The sequence below is a fragment of the Aotus nancymaae genome, unplaced genomic scaffold (assembly GCF_030222135.1).
Source record: "Aotus nancymaae isolate 86718 unplaced genomic scaffold, 86718_ANA_hifiasm-v0.15.2.pri h1tg000016l, whole genome shotgun sequence".
Lineage (NCBI taxonomy): Eukaryota > Metazoa > Chordata > Mammalia > Primates > Aotidae > Aotus > Aotus nancymaae.
In genome coordinates, this window is record NW_026988428.1 from 71,679,278 (window position 1) to 71,698,433 (window position 19,156).

General features: G+C 42.2%; 1 protein-coding gene across 7 annotated transcripts in view; it reads right to left on the reverse strand.

Moving 5' to 3' along the window:
- The window catches only part of ERC1 (ELKS/RAB6-interacting/CAST family member 1), a 556,187-nt gene extending 538,411 nt beyond the window's left edge, over nucleotides 1–17,776 (reverse strand). For 3 of the 7 annotated variants that reach the window (XR_010343042.1, XM_064377600.1, XM_064377599.1), the window contains exon 1: nucleotides 17,733–17,774. The gene's annotated coding sequence lies outside the window, so the exon portion shown is untranslated. Of the gene's footprint in view, nucleotides 1–17,732 lie in introns of all 7 variants that reach the window. The other 4 variants (XM_064377596.1, XM_064377603.1, XM_064377601.1 and 1 more) reach the window with 3 other exon arrangements.
- Nucleotides 17,777–19,156: the final 1,380 nt, after the last annotated feature.

Consider the following 19,156-nt stretch of genomic DNA (forward strand, 5'->3'; position numbering starts at 1 on the left):
GATCACTTGAGCCTAGGAGTTCGAGACCAGCCTGGGCAATATAGCGAGACCCTGTCTCAAAAAAAAAGAAAAAAATTTTAATGTAAACAGCTCATTAATTTTTAAATATATTTTAATGTGTTATATATCATATTTTAGATATAATGGGTTAAATAAGTTATCAAATCCAATTATTTATTTTTACTCTTTAATATGGCTACTAAAATTTTTTAAATTATGTATGTGGCTCATATTTCTAATAAACAGTGCTTTCTAGAGGTTGTTGTCCCCCACCACAACCATCAATAGCTCAATGAATGACATCAGCATCTCTTTAGCTCAGTGCTGACCAAAAGAACCTTCTCTGATTACAGAAACATCCTATATCTGATGATTGGGTGATGGTGGTTGACAGTAGTAAGATGGTATCTAGCAGAATCCCTGGCTAGCAATATCCCACAACAGAATATTGTGAAGCCAAAGTTCTTAGGAGAATAGAGAAAACCACCTGTTACTCTGACTTTCCTCTGGGGAGAAAAGAAAGTAGAAACCAAAAACTGCAGAACAGTGCTGTCCAACTGAACTTTCTGTAACAGAAATAATCTATATCTGCACTCTCCAATACAGAGGACACTAGTCCCATACTGCTGTTAAAAACATATAGCCAGATATTCTTTTCTGCTTGACTCTCTGTGGACACTCTTGAATTTATAACTTCATAGTACTCTGGACTAAATCTGCAGAATTTAAGAGTCTGCAATATATTTGTATGGTTCGTGCAACTGAAGAACTGAATTTTTTATCTTATTTTATTTAGTTTAGACATACCTTAATGGCCATGCATGGCTACTGGCTACTGTACCCAACAGAGCTGTTCCTAGACTATGGGTTCCATCTGAAAATCTGGGAGTCACCTGGGTCTTGGTCCTCTCCATCAACTGTCCTTTCCCCACAAAGTGTACACAGACACATACACACACACAGATAAGAATTACCCAGTACTGTTAAAGCTTTCAACTCTGCAGGTGTCTCTATCCTCACTGTCACTACTTCAGTTTTTAGACTTTAGTGGGAACAGGTCCACAGCCTCCTACTTGGCTTCCTCAGTTAGCCTTTTCCTATTCATTTGTTGTAAAACACAAATATACACTTGTTATTTCCTTTACTCAAAAGTCTCCAAAGTCAAGTCAGATTTGGCCTGGTGCGGTGACTCATGTCTGTAATCCCAGCACTTCAGGAGGCTAAGGCTGACGGATCACGAGGTCAAAAGATCAAGACCAGCCTGGCCAAAATGGCAAAACCCCATCTCTACTAAAAATACAAAAATTAGCTGGGCATGGTGGTACACACCTGTAGTCCCAGGTACTCCGGGGCTGAGGCAGGAGAATTGCTTGAACCTGGGAGGCAGAGGTTGCAGCGAGACACTGCACTCCAGCCTGGCAACAAAGCAAGACTCCATCTCAAAAAAGGAAAAAAAAAGTCAGATTTTAACAGGGTTTACAAAGCCCTTCAAGATCCAAACCCAATTTCCAGCCTCTTTCACCACTCCCTTACACCTTCCAGTTGTTGCACATATCTTTACCACTTATCACACTCAAATTAATTGCCTGTTTACTGTCTCCCTCCCTGGTCACCAGCATCCTGAGGGTGGAGACAGTGCCTCAAACATTGTACTGCCAAGATGAAACACAATATAGATATATATATATTTTTACACACACACACACACACATGTATACACACACTATACTATATATATTATATTTACTATATATACACATATATATACTGTATATTAGATTTTCCATATTCTTTGAATGAGAAAAGAGAAAAAGAAGAAAGGAAATATATAGGTACTCTTGAACAACTATAAAAATGAAAAATTTACAAAGCAGATATTTTTGCTATACTATTAAAAAAATTGTATCCTAGAGCTTTTGGAGGCCGAGGCAGAAGATCACTTGAGGCCAAGGAGTTCAAGACCAGCCTGGACTGCAAGACCCTGTCTCTATTTAAAAAAAGAAAAGGCCAGACACAATGATGCACACCTGTAATCCCAGCACAATGGGAGGCCAAGGTGGGAGAATCACTTGAGCCCAGGCTTTTGAGACCAACTTGGGCAACATAACCCCATCTCTACAAAAAAAAAATTACAAAAATGAGCTGGGTATGGTGGCATACCCCTGCAGTCCCAGCTATGCGGGAGGCGAGGTGGGCAGATGGTTGAGAGCATCTCAAGACTACAGTGAGCCAAAATTGCATATAGGTGACATAGTGTGACATGCTGTCACAGAAAAAAGAAATTTGTCAGGCATGCTAGTGCATGCCTGTAGTTCCAGCTACTTGTAAGGTTGAGACAGAAGGATTACTGAAGCCTAAGAATTCGAGGCTGCAATGAGCTCCAGCCTGAGCAAGAAAATCCGTCTCAAAAAATAGTAATAATACTGGCCAGGCACATGGCTCATGCCTGTAATCCCAGCACTTTGGGAGGCCAAGGCGGTGGATCACGAGGCCAGGAGTTCAAAGCCAACCTGGCCAAGATGGTGAACCCCCATCTCTACTAAAAATACAAAAATTAGCCAGGCATGGTGGTGGGTACCTGTAATCCCAGTTACTTGGGAGGCTGAGGCAGGAGAATCGTTTCAACCCAGGAGGTACAGGTTGTAGTAAGCCGAGATTGAGCCACTGCACCCCAGGCTGGGTGACAGAACGAGACTAAGTCTATTTTTAAAAAAAAAGTAATAATAATACAAATTTCAATATAAACTCTTAAGAATCAAAACCTAATTCTAAACTTTTGAAGGAAATCCTGATTGATGATTTAAAATATGTATGTATATACTTGATACATAGAAATATTAATAGCATTATGTTTTACCTGCATTTGTCAAGTTCAAACTTAACAAATAATTTATGCCCATTTTCAATTAATTTATTTTTAAAATATCAGGAAACCAGAAAAGAATTGCTGTTCTACAAAAAGTATCAGGCCCAAAGCATAAGAATAAACAATCACTAGCCGGAAGCGGTGGCTCACACCTGTAATCCCAGCACTTTGGGAGGCCAAGGCAGGCAAATTACGAGGTCAGGAGTTTGAGACCAGCCTGGCCAACATAATGAAACCCTGTCTCTACAAAAAATACAAAAATTAACCAGGTGTGGTGGCACACACCTGTAGTCTCAGCTACTCAGGAGGCTGAGGTGGGAGAATCACTTGAACCCAGGAGGCAGAGGTTGCAGTGAGCCGAGATCATGCCATTGCACTCCAACCTGGGTGACAGAGTGAGACTCCCTCTCAAAAAGAAAAAAAAAAAAAAAGAATAACAATCACATTATTCAAAATGGATTCAGAAACTTGGCAATACTATAAAATTGACTATAGTAATCACCAGAAAAATCACATGAAATAGCCAATAACCATCTACCTTCAGTAACTTTTTCTGTTTAATAACTTTATATCTAAATGCAGGGGAGAATAACATCAAGAAAAGATTCAGCACTTCGGGAGGCCAAGGCGGGTAGATCATTTAAGCTCAGGAGTTTGAGACCAGCCTGGGCAACACAGTGAAACCCCATCTCTACAAAAAATTAGCTGGGTGTGGTGGCACACTCCTGTAGTCCCAGCTACTTAGGAGGCTGATGCAAGAGGATCGTTTAAGCCTGGGAGGTTGAGGCTGTAGTAAGCCATGACAGCACCGCTGCACTCTAGCCTGGGTGACAGAACAAGACACCCCAGGTCAAATAAAGATTTCTTTTAAAATGTTTTAAGTTTAGAAAAGGGATGAAAACTAATTTGAAGTACTCAAAATTACTTGCCTTTAATGAAAGTGAATACTATCATGAAGATAGAAAAGTCACCTACGTGGCATCTGAAGATGTAAAACATAGTTTCTTACTTGAAAAGAAACCCTATGAGTCTCTCAGACCATTAATAATAACTTCTTTATGATAAATCAGAAATATGGTCTTTCTATTGGAGCCTTCGATAGCTCAGTTGGTAGAGCGGAGGACTGTAGTGGAAGAAATATGGTCTTTCTTCCTTGAAAAGTTCAGCGATGTGAATTCTTTATGAACAATGAAAAAAACAAAAATTTATACACACATACACACACACACACACACACACACACACACACACAGAAAAAGGCAGGCAACCAGAAAGAAGAAAGTCATCAATAATAATTTTTTTTTTCAAATAAACAAAATCCTTCTAAGGAAAAAAAAAATGCTTAGAAATTTGTTAACTGGGCCAGGCGCGGTGGCTCACGCCTGTAATCCCAGCACTTTGGGAGGCCGAAGCGGGTGGATCACGAGGTCCAACATGGTGAAACCCCGTCTCTACTAAAAATACAAAAAACTAGCTGGGCATGGTGGCGCGTGCCTGTAATCCCAGCTACTCAGGAGGCTGAGGCAGGAGAATTGCCTGAACCCAGGAGGCGGAGGTTGCGGTGAGCCGAGATCGCGCCATTGCACTCCAGCCTGGGTAAAAGAGCAAAACTCCGTCTCAAAAAAAAAATTTGTTAACCGGTAGAAATTAATTTTTAAATCCATGTAATTGGCTATATTAATGGGTTGAAAGAGGGGGCATCCAATCTCAATAGATATGAAATACATTGGACAGATTTTAACATTTACTAATGAATAAAAAGCTAGGTATAGGAGGAAACTTTCATCATCTAATAAAGGATATATGCAAAAGTAACTATAACAAGTATCTGTAGGGAAACGGTTCCACCATGGTGTTCTGATGACCTGTAGCTTATCTGAGTCTAGGAGGAATGCCCTGTAATCCTCCCAGAACAGGAGATGGTGGAAGGCCTATAAGGAGCTGCTCAAGGACCATCTCCCACCACTTCCCTATCTTCCTTAGAAACTGTCATGATAGTTTTTCATGGCATCCTGGGTTCTGACAAGACATAGAACCTTCACCCCTGCCTAACTTAGAACAGAGCTGTGGAGTACAAAACCACTTAGCAGCAGCCTAGAATAGGTTCCTCATTAACAGAGTATCCCAGACTCACACTGCAGGCATCAGCCCCTTTTGTTGTGGTGTTATCCTTTTTGGTATGTGGGACAAAGATCACAGGGAGCAGGAACCTTTGGCTTATTCTTCTTTCTGCTGACTATATAACTGATAAACTGTCTGAGTCTAAAGAGGTTCACTGTGTCTTTGCCAGTGAAATCAGACAGGGAAGGTCTTAGCCTTGCCTTGTCTTGTGTAAGTGTGCTTGACAACATCATACCTAACAATGAAAAGCTGAACAACTTCCCTTTGAGGAGGGAAAAGACAATGACATCTCCTATCTCTATTCAACAACATGCCAGAAATCCTAGCCAGTGAAGTAAGGAAAGAAAAAGGTGTAAGAATTGCAAAGAAAAACAGAAAACAGTAATTATTCACAAATGATATGGTTATATAAGATGGAAAGCCAAGAGAATCTACAGATAAAATTATTATAAGGCCTAATTAACAAAACACAGTCAGTACTCAAAAATCAGTTTTATTTCAATATACCAACAAGAAATGGAAAATAAAGCCGGGCACGGTGGCTCATGCCTGTAATCCCAGCACTTTGGGAGGCCAAGGTGGGTGAATCACGAGGTCAAGAGATCGAGACCATCCTGGCCAACACGGTGAAATCCCATCTTTACTAAAAATATAAAAATTAGCTGGGCGTGGTGGCTCGCACCTGTAGTCCCAGCTACTTGGGAGGCTGAGGCAGGAGAATTGCTTGAATCCAGGAAGGCAGAGGTTACAGTGAGCCAAGATCACACCACTGCACTCCAGCCTGGCAACGGAGCAAGACTCTGTCTCAAAAAAAAAAAAAAAGAAATGGAAAATAACATTGATCTTAGAATTCTACTTATAATACCATCAGATACCTAGGACTAAATATATGTAATACTGCACAGAAAACTATAAAACATTACTGAGAGTGAAATACAACATAAATAAGAGATTACCATATTCAATTAGTCAAAGATTCCACATTACAAAAATGTAATTCTACCCAAATTTATCTACAAATCCAATTAAATTCCAATCAGGATCCCAACATACTTATTTTCTTTTTTGAGTCAGTTTGGCTTTTTTTTTTTTTTTTTCCCTCCATAGAGATGAGGTTTCGCTACATTGCCCAGGCTGGTCTCAAAATCCTGGTCTCAAGCAATCCACCCTCCTCAACCTCCCAAAGTGTTGGGATTACATACAGGAGACACGGTGCCTGGCCTCCTTAAGATGTCTTAAATGGCAAGCTACAAAGTGAGGTGGAAATACTTGCAACACAAATAACCAAAGTAGGGGTCATTCCAAAATATATAAGGAAATCCTATAATTAGGAAAAAAAAAAAAGGATAAACAAAATTAAGCAAAACATTTGAATAAGCATTTCACAAAAGGTTTCCTAAGTAACCAACATAAAATTATTCATCCTCATTAGTAATCAGTGAAATGCAGATTAAAACCAAGAGATACTACTATAAATCCACTAGAATGGCTCAAGTTAATAATATTGACAATACTAAGTATTGATAAAGACACGGAACAAAACAAACTCTCAAACACTGCTTTGGGGCATGTAATTTTGTACAACCACAGAGAAGGAACACTGTTTGGCAATTATCTAAAATTGTACATACATATATATATACATCCTATGACCCAGGACTTTCACTTCTGGCAAAATACACAAAAGAATTATATACACATATGCACTAAAAGACTTGCATAAGGCCAGGTACAGTAGCTCATGCCTGTAGTCTCAGCACTTTAGAAGGCCAAGACAGGCAGATCACTTGAGCTCAGAAGTTCAAGACCAGTCTAAGCAACATGGTGAAACTCCATCTCTACAAGAAAAATGCAAAAAAAAAAAAAAAAAAAATTAGCCAGGCATGGTGGTATGCACCTGCAGTCCCAGTTACTTGGGAGGCTGAGGTGGGAGAATTACTTGAGCCCAGAAGGTCAAAACTGCAGTGAGCCATGATCACAACACTGCATTCCAGCCTGGGTAAGAGAACAAAACTGTCTCCAAAAAAAAAAACACAGGCACTGTGGCTCACACCCGTAATCCCAGCACTTTGGGAGGCTGAGCAGGCAGATCATTTGAGGTCAGGAGTTCAAGACCAGCCTGGTCAACATGGCAAAACCTGTCTCTACTAAAAATACAAAAAACAGCTGGGTGTGATGATGGGCACCTGTAATCCCAGCTACTTGGGAGGCTAGGGCAGGAAAATCACTTGAACCTAGTGAGCAGAGATCACACCACTGCACTCCAGCCTAGGCAACAGAACAAGACTCCATCTCAGGGGGAAAAAAAAAAGACTTTACAAGAATAGTCATAGTGGCATAATCCATAATAGCCCAAAACTATAAACAACCTAAATATTCATCAGTAATATAATAAACTGTAGTATATTTATACAATTGACTACTATTTAGCGATGAAAATGAACAGCTACATGCAAATGTGAATCTTACAAACAAAATGTTGAGTCAAAACCAGACATAAATACATACAATATGATTCCATGTATATAAAGATGCAGAACAGTCAAAACTAAGCCAAAATAAAAATGGTCTACACACACACACACACACACACACACACACACACACACATATATAAAGCAAGAAGGTGATTCCCCTACAATCAGGACAGAGATTACATTTATGAGATAAAGCAAGAAGGTGATTCCCCTACAATCAGGACAGAGATTACATTTATGAGAGAAGGAGTGGGTTGTGATTGGGAAGCTGCAAGGAAAACTTGTGGAATGTCAACAAGGTCCTAGTGCTTGACCTACATGATGATCATACAAGTGTCTAATTCATAAATTGTAAACCTTTACTTTTGTTTTACATACTTTTCTACATATGTGTTACATTCAAGAAGGAGTTCAAGGCTGGGCACAGTGGCTCATGCCTGTAATCCCAGCATTTTGGGAGGCCAAGACAAGAGGATCATTTGAAGCTATGAATTCAATACCAGCCTGAGCAACAAAGCACAACCCACTCTCTACAAAAACAAGTTTTAAAATTAGCCAGGCAAGGTGGCAAGCACCAGCAGTCCTAGCTACTAGGGAGGCTGAGGCAGGAGGATCACTCGAGCCCACAAGTTTGAAAATGCAGTGAGCTATGATCTCACCACTGGACCCAGCATGGGCAACAGAGTGAGGCCTTCTCTCTAAAAAATAAATTAAAAATAGGCTGGCACAGTGGCTCAAGCCTGTAATCCCAGCACTTTGGGAGGCCAAGGCGAGCAGATCACCTGAGGTCAGGAGCTCGAGACCAGCCTAGCCAACATGGTGAAACCCCATCTCTACTAAAAACAAAAATTAGCCAGGCATGGTGGCCCATACCTGTAATCCCAGCTACTTGGGAAGCTGAGGTGAGAGAATGGCTTGAACCTGGGAGGCGGAGGGTGTTGTGAGCCAAGATCACGCCATTGCACTCCAGTCTGAGCAAAACTCCATCTCAAAAAAATAAATGAATTAATTAATTTAAAATAAATACATAAATAATGGCTTCAAGAAGGAATTCCTTCAAAAGATAAGCTATATTCCTACAGTAAAATTATGTTTAAGTTCTGAACTTTCATTTCTTGAAAAGTTTTTACAATTTCAGAGACTTAATTTAAGTTCACACAAATTTTCATCGAATTATTTTTTATTTTATTTTTTTTTTGAGACAGAGTCTCACTCTGTTACCCAGGCTAGAGTACAGTGGTGCAACCTCAGTTCACTGCAACCTCTGCCTCCAGGGTTCAAGTGATCCTCGTGCCTCAGCCTCCAGAGTAGCTGGGATTACAGGTGTGCACCACCACACCGGCTAATTTTTTTTATTTTTTAGTAGAGATGGGGTTTCGTCATGTTGGTCAGGCCAGTCTTGAACTCCTGGCCTCAACTGATCCATCTACCTCAGTCTGCCAAGGTTCTGGGATTACAGGCATGAGCCACTGCACCTGGCCTGATTATCTTATTTCTGTGCAAAAGGGTTTTCAAACATAAATGCTTAAAAATAAAACAGAAAAAAAAATGAAAATGATATATACAAAAGGGCTGTCAGATGAAAATTATTGTCTATTCATCACTTAGCACACCATAACAAAGAAAGTTAAAAAGAATACTATTTAGTTTCATTCTTTGGTGAACGACTAAAAATGACCGTACAAGAGTTGCTACCTTTCTGAAGCACAGCCCTGATTATGCATCTCCTATTCAAAAATCTTCAATAGGTACACAAGCAGTATCTCGAGATTGGAAGGAACCTTAAAAATCACCTAGCAGGCCAGGTGCAGTGGCTCACACCTGTAATCCCAGCACTGTGGGAGGTCGAGGTGGGCAGATCACCTGATGTCAGGAGTTCAAGACCAGCCTGACCAACATGGAGAAACCCCGCCTCTACTAAAAATACAAAATTAGCTGGGCATGGTGGTGGCACATGCCTGTAATCCCAGCTACTTGGGAGGCTGAAGCAGGAGAATCGCTTGAACTCGGGAAGTGGAGGTTTCAGTGAGCTGAGATCACGACATTGCACTCCAGCCTGGGCAATAAGAGTGAAACTCCAACTCAAAAAAAAAAAAATCACCTAGCACCAGGTTCAATGCTTGCAACCTGGCAGAGGATGCACTACCTCATAAAAACATTCACACTATCACTGAACAGCCATGATTTTAATAAAATAAATAAGGAATAGTAAAATGGAAGGTGGAGGAGAGGGAGAGAACAGCACACACGTTTCTGGCTTAAGCACCCAGTGGTGTCATTTAACAAATTAAGAAACACCAGAGGAAGTGCAGGAATCATACATTCCGTTCTGGATGTGCTCAGTTTGAGGGGCATCCAAATGGAAACATTCAGTAGCAATTAGATATAGTGGTTCTCAAACTCAGGAGAAAGGTAAAAACTGAAGACATAAAAATGAATACTCAGCATACAGATGAAAAATGAAATAGAAGATGATGAGAAAGCCCAGAGAAATTCAAACATTTAATAAATGAGAATAGAAACATTCAAAAGATGACTGAGAGGCTGGGCACGGTGGCTCACGCCTGTAATCCCAGCACTTTGGGAGGCTAAGGTGGGCAGATCACCTGAAGCCAGAAGTTTGAGACCAGCCTGGCCAGCAGGGCAAAACCCCATTTCGACTAAAAATACAAAAATTAGCCAGGTGTGGTGGTGCACACCTGTAATCCCAGCTACTGGAGAGGCTGAGGCAGGAGAATCACTTGAACCTGGGAGGCGGAGGCTGCAGTGAGCCACGATCGTGCCACTACACCCCAGCCTGGGCGACAGAGCAAGACTCTTGTCTCTCAAAAAAACAAAAAAGGTGACTGAGAAAAAGCCCAGAGAACCAGCAAGGAAAACAGAGAAGTGTTTTGAAGACCTCAAGAGAACAAAGAGCTTTACAAAGGAAGGAGAGGTGTTCACTGTGTCAAATGCTGCTGTGATAGGCAGTCCTGAAACGGCTCTGAATGGTCTCTGCCTCCCAATATTCATACCATTGTGAAATCCTGCCTTGAGGGCGCTAGACCTAGTGACTAGCTGATAATGAACAGAATACAACAAATAGCACATCACTTCCAAGATAAGGTTACAAAAAGACTCTAGCTAATATCTGTCCTCTTCCCCAACAGACCTTTTGATACAGAAGTAGTGAGGAACCATATTTTAAGTAATCCTACACAGAAACCCAAATGGCAAGGGACTGATCTCTCCAGGAAGCAGCCAACAAGGACCTGAGGCCTGCCAACTGCCCCATGAGTGAGCTTGGAAACAGCCTCCCCAAGTAGAGCTTTGAGATGACTGCAGCCTTGTAAAAGACCTTGAATCAGAGGTACCAACCACACCCACATTCCTGACCCATAAAAACTGTGAAACAATAAATGTTTCTTAAGTTAGGGAGTAATTTGTTACCTAGCCAACAGACAACCAGTACAGCTGCTAAGAGGTTAAATAAGAACAGGATAGAAAAATAGACATTGGCTATTTTCATATTTCCACTGGCTATTTTCAGTTTCACTGAAATAGTAGAGATAGAAACAAGACAGAAATAAGTTGAGAAGAAAGTCACAGGTGAAGAAATGGAAATATATAGCAAATGCAGTCAACTCTTCTTTAACAGTGTGGCTGTAAAGCGGAGAGCAACTTACAGCAATAAAGTATGAAGCTGGAGTTTTTTATCAAGATGAAGAGACATTTTAAAGTTTAAATGATGATAACATGAATCCGACAGGGTGGAAAAATACATTCTCATGGAACTTCATTCTGTTATCAAGAAACTCCTCTACAAGTCCTCAACTTCCTTGGGAAATGTTCTTGCTACCTCTCTGCCTTAACTGAAACCTAGCTTTCCAATCAGGACACCTCATTTCATATAGTCCTTTTAAGTGAAAGCTACTCAGTCTCTGACACTCCACACACAATACTGGGAAATGAGGCTGGTACTTTCCTTTCTGCCAGTGCCAGTTCCAGACCATTATTCTTGAACCCTTACATAAAATGCTTAGTCTAATTCTCATGCTATTCAGCAGCACAGTCAACTTCTTTCTACCTCTTCACTATCACCTAATGACGACCTGGACATCCCCCATACTCAGTAAGGATATGCTGGCAACTAGTTCACAGCTGCCATTATCCTCTATGCCACCAGTCTTGCTTCCATCCTGTGTCATTTGAGTTACACCAAGTTCCTCAAACCCATCATTCTCAATAAGCACCTCTTTATTTCCTGGGGATAGCCATTCAACAGGTTGTAAATTCACATTATTATGCTAGCATCCATTTATTCACCAAGTATTTAGTAAGTACCTATTAGATAGTTCCAGTCCTCAAGAAATCTAGGACACATATGTTCATACTTTCCACAAAGATGGCATGAAAAAACCTAGCTGACATCTAGATAAAGTCCAACTATTGCATTTCCTTTATGTATCAGTTAAGTAACCAAGTCAATTCTAGGCAACTACTGTCTGATGTGACTTAGTGAAGACATGTTTGATCCTAGCAGTCATTATTTCCCTTGACAGGCTTCTAAAACTATCTTTTAAATAATCTATTCTAAAATAGTACCTGGGCAACATAATGACAACTTGTCTCTCTACATTTTTTTTTTTAATTAACCAAGCATAGTGGCACATGGCTACAGTCCCAGCTACTCTGGAGGCTGAGGTGGGAAGATCGCTTGAGCCCAGGACTTCAAGGTTGCAGTAAGTTATAACCACACCATTGCATTCCAGACTGGATAACAGACTAAGACTCTTCTCAAAAAGTATAAAATATTACCAAGGTTCAATATCAGAGTGGGAGATAAAATATTTCTTATATTTACGCAATTTTAGAATAGCTAAATGCCATATTACACAGAATTTCACTGGTTAGAAAGAAAAAACAAGAAACTGTAAACAGTGACTGCCTTCAGAAAGAACTAAATAGGATAGGAAAGACTTTTAACTGCATATTCTCTTGTACTTTGTAATGTAGTACATATATTACCTATTTCTTAAAATAAGTGTATATAAAATTAACAACAACAATAAAAAGTAACATACCTTTCCTTAGCACTCCCAGGCTGCCTATTTTGTTCTGAAAAGAAAGAATTTTTGTTTTAATTAGAGATGAGGTCTCACTATGTTGCCCAGGCTGGAGTGCAGTGGCTAGACACAGATGCAATCACAGCATACTACATAGCCTTGATCTCCTGGGCTCAAACAATACTCCTGCCTTAGCCTCCAGAGTAGCTAGAACTACAGGCATGCGCCTGACTGAAATATTTCTTAAAAATCAACCCAGAGTATAACTCAATCAAGACAGTTGCAGGTGGGAAAAAAAAAAAAGAAAAAAAAAATCAATGCAGAGAAGTAAAACACTAAAAGATTCTTACATTTGCCTCATCTATCTCATACTAAAACTTATTTAGTCATTTCTCTGTTATTAGACATTATAATCAAGCAGAATTCTCTCTTACTCAACATTCTGACACAACTTTAAACAATGACACAGTTGATCATTCCCTCCTTGTTGAAAGCTGCCTTTCCTTCACTTCTAGAACATCATACTCCCCTGATTTTCCTCCCAACTCCATGATTTATTATTACTCTCCTTTACCGGTTCCTCTTCAATCCCCCCCCACCGCCCCTTCCTGACCCCCTGATGTATCTAGAGGGTAAGTTACATGAAGGTGAAGATTTTGTTTCTTCACTGTTATACCCCCAATGCCTAAAAAAGTACCTAGAAGAACCATACTCACTAAATAACTTCTGAATAAATAAGTGAATGAATCAGTGCCCAAGGCTCAAACGTCTGGATCTCTTCTCTACCAAAATTCACTCCCCTGATGATCTCACCTACCTCATAATTTTAAATACTGCAAATACTGCAAATAAGCTGAAAACAGTCACATTTCTCACTCTTCCTAGACATCACCCTGAACTTCTGGTTTCTCCACAAACATGCTCCACCAATTACCATTCTCCATCTCAGTTACTGGCAACTTTATTCTTCTAGTTTCACAGGCCAAAAACCTTGTTCTTTATTCTTCTGTTTTGCTCACATCCCACATCCAATCACCAGCAAATTCTATAGGTCTACCCTCAAAATATATCCAAAATCCAACCCCTTCTCACCATTCACCTTGGTCAGATATACTCTCAACTGAAAAAAGTACAATATAAGCTCCTATTGCCCTTTCATTCATTCATTCATTTAAGATGGAGTCTCATTCATACTGTCACCCAGGCTGGAGTGCAATGACAAAATGACAGCTCACTGCAGCCTTGAACCCCTGGGTTCAAGTGATTCTCCTGCATCAGTCTCCTGAGTAGCTGAGACTATAGGCATGTACCACCATGCTAAATTTTTTTATTTCTGCAGAGACGTGGTCTCACTATGTTGCCCAGCCATGCCTCCCAACATGCTGGGAGACCCATTCACTGCTATGATACCAGCATGTAGAATATGTGGTACATAATACGTATTTAATATATACTTATTAAGTATAGTATTCATGGTAAAACTTAAAAAGATGTTAGTGAACCAGCTAATTATGTGCTTAAATTGTTCTAAATATATGAATTAATTCATCTGACCAGTTTAAGAGGTTAGGTACTGGCCGGGCATGGTGGCTCATGCCTGTAATCCCAGCACTTTGGGAGGCCAAGGCGGGTGGATCATGAGGTCAAGAGATCGAGACCATCCTGGCCAACATGGTGAAACCCTGTCTCTGCTAAAATTACAAAATATTAGCCGGGCGTGGTGGCACATGCCTATAATCCCAGCTACTTGGGAGGCTGAGACAGGAGAATCACTTGAACCTGGGAGGCAGAGGTTGCAGTGAGCCAAGAATGCATCACTGCACTCCAGCCTGGGCAACAAGAGCGAAACTCTGTCTCAAAAAAAATAAAAAGAGGTTAGGTACTATTGTTATTATTTTTATTTTGCAGTGAAGAAATTAAGGCATAGGTTAAGGTTGGGAAATAAACAACACTAAGCATTTTGGCCTACATCATACCATGGCAAAGCCAGGATTTGAACTCAGGCACTCTGACTCTAAAACCCAAACTCTAATACACTGCAAGACTTGGCAACAGATATAAATTATATTCCATACAAAAATAAAAATAAAATAAATAAGAGGCCAGGTGCAATGGCTCACGCCTGCAATCCCAGCACTTTGGGGGGCCAAGGCAGGCAGGTCACAAGGTCAGGAGTTCAAGACCAACCTGACCAACATGGTGAAACCTTGTCTCTACTCAAAATACAAAAATTAGCCCGGTATAATGGCATGTGCCTGTAATTCCAGCTACTTGGGAGGCTGAGGCAGAAGAATCACTTGAATCCAGGAGGCGGAGGTTGCAGTGAGCCATTGCACTCTAGCATGGGCAACAGAGCAAGACAACTCCATCTCTCCCAGCACTTTGGGAGGCCAAGACGGGTGGATCAAGAGGTCAAGAGATCGAGACCATCTTGGTCAACATGGTGAAACCCGGTCTCTACTAAAAATGCAAAAATTAGCTGGGCATGGTGGCGCGTGCCTGTAATCCCAGCTACTCGGGAGGCTGAGGCAGGAGAATTGCCTGAACCCAGGAGACGGAGGTTGCGGTGAGCCGAGATCACGCCAGTGCACTCCAGCCGGGGTAACAAGAGCGAAACTCCGTCTCAGAAAAAAAAAAAAAAAAAAGACTCCATCTCAAAAAAAATAAAAAATAAGAAAAAAATTATATTCCACATAATCTGTATACTAAGTTTATTTTATTATATCTCTGAAAACTGATAATGTACTGATTCTTAACCAAAATACTTCATTCCTTGATCTTTCTCCATTAATGTTTCTGATAGATTATGTGTAAAATGCACATTTAACAACTCTCATACTACTTCTAAATGTAACCATAGTGTAAAACAGAGCCGCTGTTTCTATAAGAACCTTCACTTTCAAGTTTACAGTATTAATGTTGAATTAACAGACTGGCAGACTTATCTATGATGTAGGTAATGAAGGAAAAAAAAGAACACCTCAGTAGGCTCAACAAGGGTATCACAAGAAATGAATAGCAAGCAACATTTTGTGAAAAATAAAATGTAGGCATATTTTCAGGCACAAGAAATGCTAAATGAAATAGCTTACTTTTACCTTAGACTTTCCCCCAAATTATTTGATTTCATTCCAAGAACAAGAATCACAGCTTATTACCAGCCATGCAAATGTCGTTTTAGGAGTGCACACAAATTTTACCCAGTATCTTAGTTCACATTTGTCCCAATTGCTTAAATCTATGTATAATTTAAAAGCCAAAACTAGACATTTTAAGTTTTCCTTCTAACTAATCCAAAGTCAAAACTATTCACTTTATCAAATGAATTAACTGAATACAGTTAATTAAACCTTTTATTTATAATTGTAAATTGGTCCACACACTTTCTCACTTAATACCTATTATATCCTGTTTCCCATACCTCTTTACAAGTAGAAGTATTTGCTGGAAGACAATAATCTGCTCATTAAGTAGGCACTTAGAAAAAGCAATGATCTGCAACTACTGAAATTCTTAACTGTATATTTCTCTTTTGAGTTACAGGAAAGCACTTCGGCTATTTTCCCAAACAACCTGGGTAAGTCTTGGGAAAGTCACTGCTTAAATCTCACTTCATACAGTTTCTCTTCCTGCATAAATGAATTTTTGAGAGCCATGTCTACTTCCATCCATTACATAATACAGGTCATCGTGGGACCTGTTTTCTGAACAAGAAATAGCTTAACTGACACTAACCGATAAGTAGGGCTAGTGAATACAGTAATCTAACAGGGAGCAAGAATCCAGAAAAGAAGATTCTGATTCACAGTGCTAAGTTGTGAAAGAGTGATGTGAAGAACACTGAACGCTGCTTACTCTTAGTAACATTTCCATGCGAAGTGAGACACATGCCCCCAAAATGTTTTCAAAGCACTTGACTCCAAGAACATTTCTCAGAAATTGAGGGGCCTACTAAAAAAACAAAGTTTCAATAAATATAACTGCAAATGAGAAATAAAAATCCAACAATTCATGTGTTCAGACTATATGAGGTTCCATGGCAAAATTATTAAAAAAAAAAAAAAAAACAACAATTTAGCACTGAATACAAAATGTCTAAAAGTCAAGGTCTACTGAGCAACACGCTGTAAAAGACGGTTGTACTTTAAAACATTTAAGCATTTTTCCTGTAATTAGCTCCAACAGAACTGTTCAAATTGTTCACTTTATCCACCCAAAGCAGTCAACCACAACCACCTGCAACTATTACTCAGAAATGTGTCTTCCAAAGCAACCACCTGAATCTGGGGCCTTCTCGCAAGGGTCCATAAAGCCTGGGTATAAACAGATCTTTTAGGCACAGGGAAAAAAACAAAACAAACAAACAAAAACTGGAAGACACCACCTTGAAGGAGCTAAGTGTAATGCGACCCATACCCAAATGGTGGGTGCCAGAACGAAGTTGTCTAAATCGAAGATCTCCCTCTTCTTGGGTGTAAAACTTTCAGATCCATCCACGCTTACAATTTACCTGAGCCAAACCAAGAGGATAGTCTTCTCTCTCCCACCTCCCCTCCCACCCCGCCAGAAGAAAAAGAATCGAACCCTAAAGTAGAAACGTGAGATCTAGTGCAATAGGTTCTCCAACTGCCTCAAAGGCAACATGCATGGCTCATCTTCCTTTTGAAATACAACACTTCATCTTTTATCTCACCATTTCATCAAAATGAAAAGAATCATCTTCATTTTACATCACTCACCTAACCCACAGATCCACCCTGACCGCACCCTAACCTCATGGCTCCCTAATTTCCTCGTCTCCTCACTACCTCGTCCGCAGTCTCACGACTCCTAAGCCTCCCACCCTTCGCTCCCCGAGTGCCCAGAGCCCCTAGTCCCCCGCCTCCCACCTCCCGCCCGGAGCTCCCCACATCTACCGCCTCGGCTCCCGCCCAATCCCAGAGCCTGGCTGGGTGGAGCCCGCGGGTGGGCGCCGGTGGTCCGCGGGTCTTGGGTGGGGCCCGCCCCTCCTCACCCCCGAGCTGGCGAGGAGGGGGAGGGGGTCCCGAAGCCTCACCTACAGCTCCGCCCCTCCCCGGGGGCGCGCTGCCCTGCCCTGCCCAGCCCAGCTCGGGCCGTGAGCAAGAAGCCGGGTAGGAAAGGCGAAAGCCTCAGCGCTAACGACAGGGTGGAAGCTCTGGGTCCCGCGCGACTTCCGCGCTGCCGCCACTGCGGCCGTCTCACCCTCCTCGGGACTGCCGCTGTTGCTGCCGCTGCCGCCCGGGCGCTGCTGCCGCCGCCGCCGCCGCCGCCGCCGCCACCACCGCCACCACCGCCGCCACTACCGCCGCCGCCGCCACAGCCACAGCACTGCCCGGGCGCCCGCGACGTCACTGCGCCCCGCCCCTGCGCGAGACACCTAGTCCCGCCCTCAGCCCCGCCGCGGGACGCCGCGCGCCTCCCCGGGCTCCTGGCCCGGCTGCCTCGCTTTTTTTCAGCCTCCCGGGAGCGTGACGCGTCGGCCCGGGGACCTCCGGGCGCCTTCCGGAGCACGCTGGTGAGGGGCTGGGAAGCGGGGGAGATTCGGCCCCACGGTGGTGGATCGGCACCGAAACAGAATGATGGGCGCTTAGCGTCCTTGCGTACACACCCACATACACTCTCACACACGACCCCTGAGGCCAAGGGAGGGGAGAGACGGGGCCAGCTCCGCGAGCGCAGGGCGGCGTTTGTCTCCTCCTGCTTGCCGTAGGAAGTGGACGCTGGAAGCCCGAGGAGCAGCGTCCTGTCTTCCCAAACCTAAGCGGCGCCCCACCCCCTTCTCGTGGCCCGTTACCCACGCCCGTGGCCGCAAGCGCAGCGGGAGCAGTGCCAGGATCATTCCGGGCTACCGGGTTAACGCTTTGTGCCAAGGAACCTTTTTTTCCCCTTAGCTTCGCAGAACGTGGCCACGAAGTTAGTGGTCATCTGACCTGAGACGTGCAGTACTGCGCACACGGGCATCGCCGAGGACCCCAGTACTGGATGTCGTGTTCTGTGGTGATCCGACCAGGACGTGGGAGCGTGGGCGGAAATTAGTGTCCACGCTTCGACCGTGCACTGTGCCAAACACTGCTTCGAGAGCTGTTTATTTAGCCTCCGACAGCAAGGCGAGGTGGCGGGCAGCTGGGTCCTGGAGTCTGGCAACCCGATTTTCTCGTGCAGACTCAGCAGCCGGTTTTGTTTTTTGTTTTGTGTGTGTGTGTGGGTTTTTTTTTTTTCTTTCTTTTTTTTGGAGCCATGCAGAGGGTAGCCATTAATGTAAGGATGTAGATAAGCTATCTCTAAACCAAGAAAATAAGAATGGTGTGAATTATAGTTATTCCCAGCCTTCCAGTGTTTATTAAAATAATTTTCGGTGTCCTTGAGAGGAGTTAAAAGCCATCATTTTACTCCTACTTACCCCCACCACCATAATTAACCACTTTATATTGACTCATAATCCCTCCAACAAATTCCAGTCGCTCCTCAGCGTTCACATTCATTCACTCACCAGTTTCTACTGTTTCATCCTGCCCGGACTCTAATTATTCCCTCCCAGGATCGACTCGCACTTGGATCATTGCAGTTCCTGGGCCTGCTGTCATCTCCCCCTACAGTACTTCCTGCATATGACTACCAACTGTTAG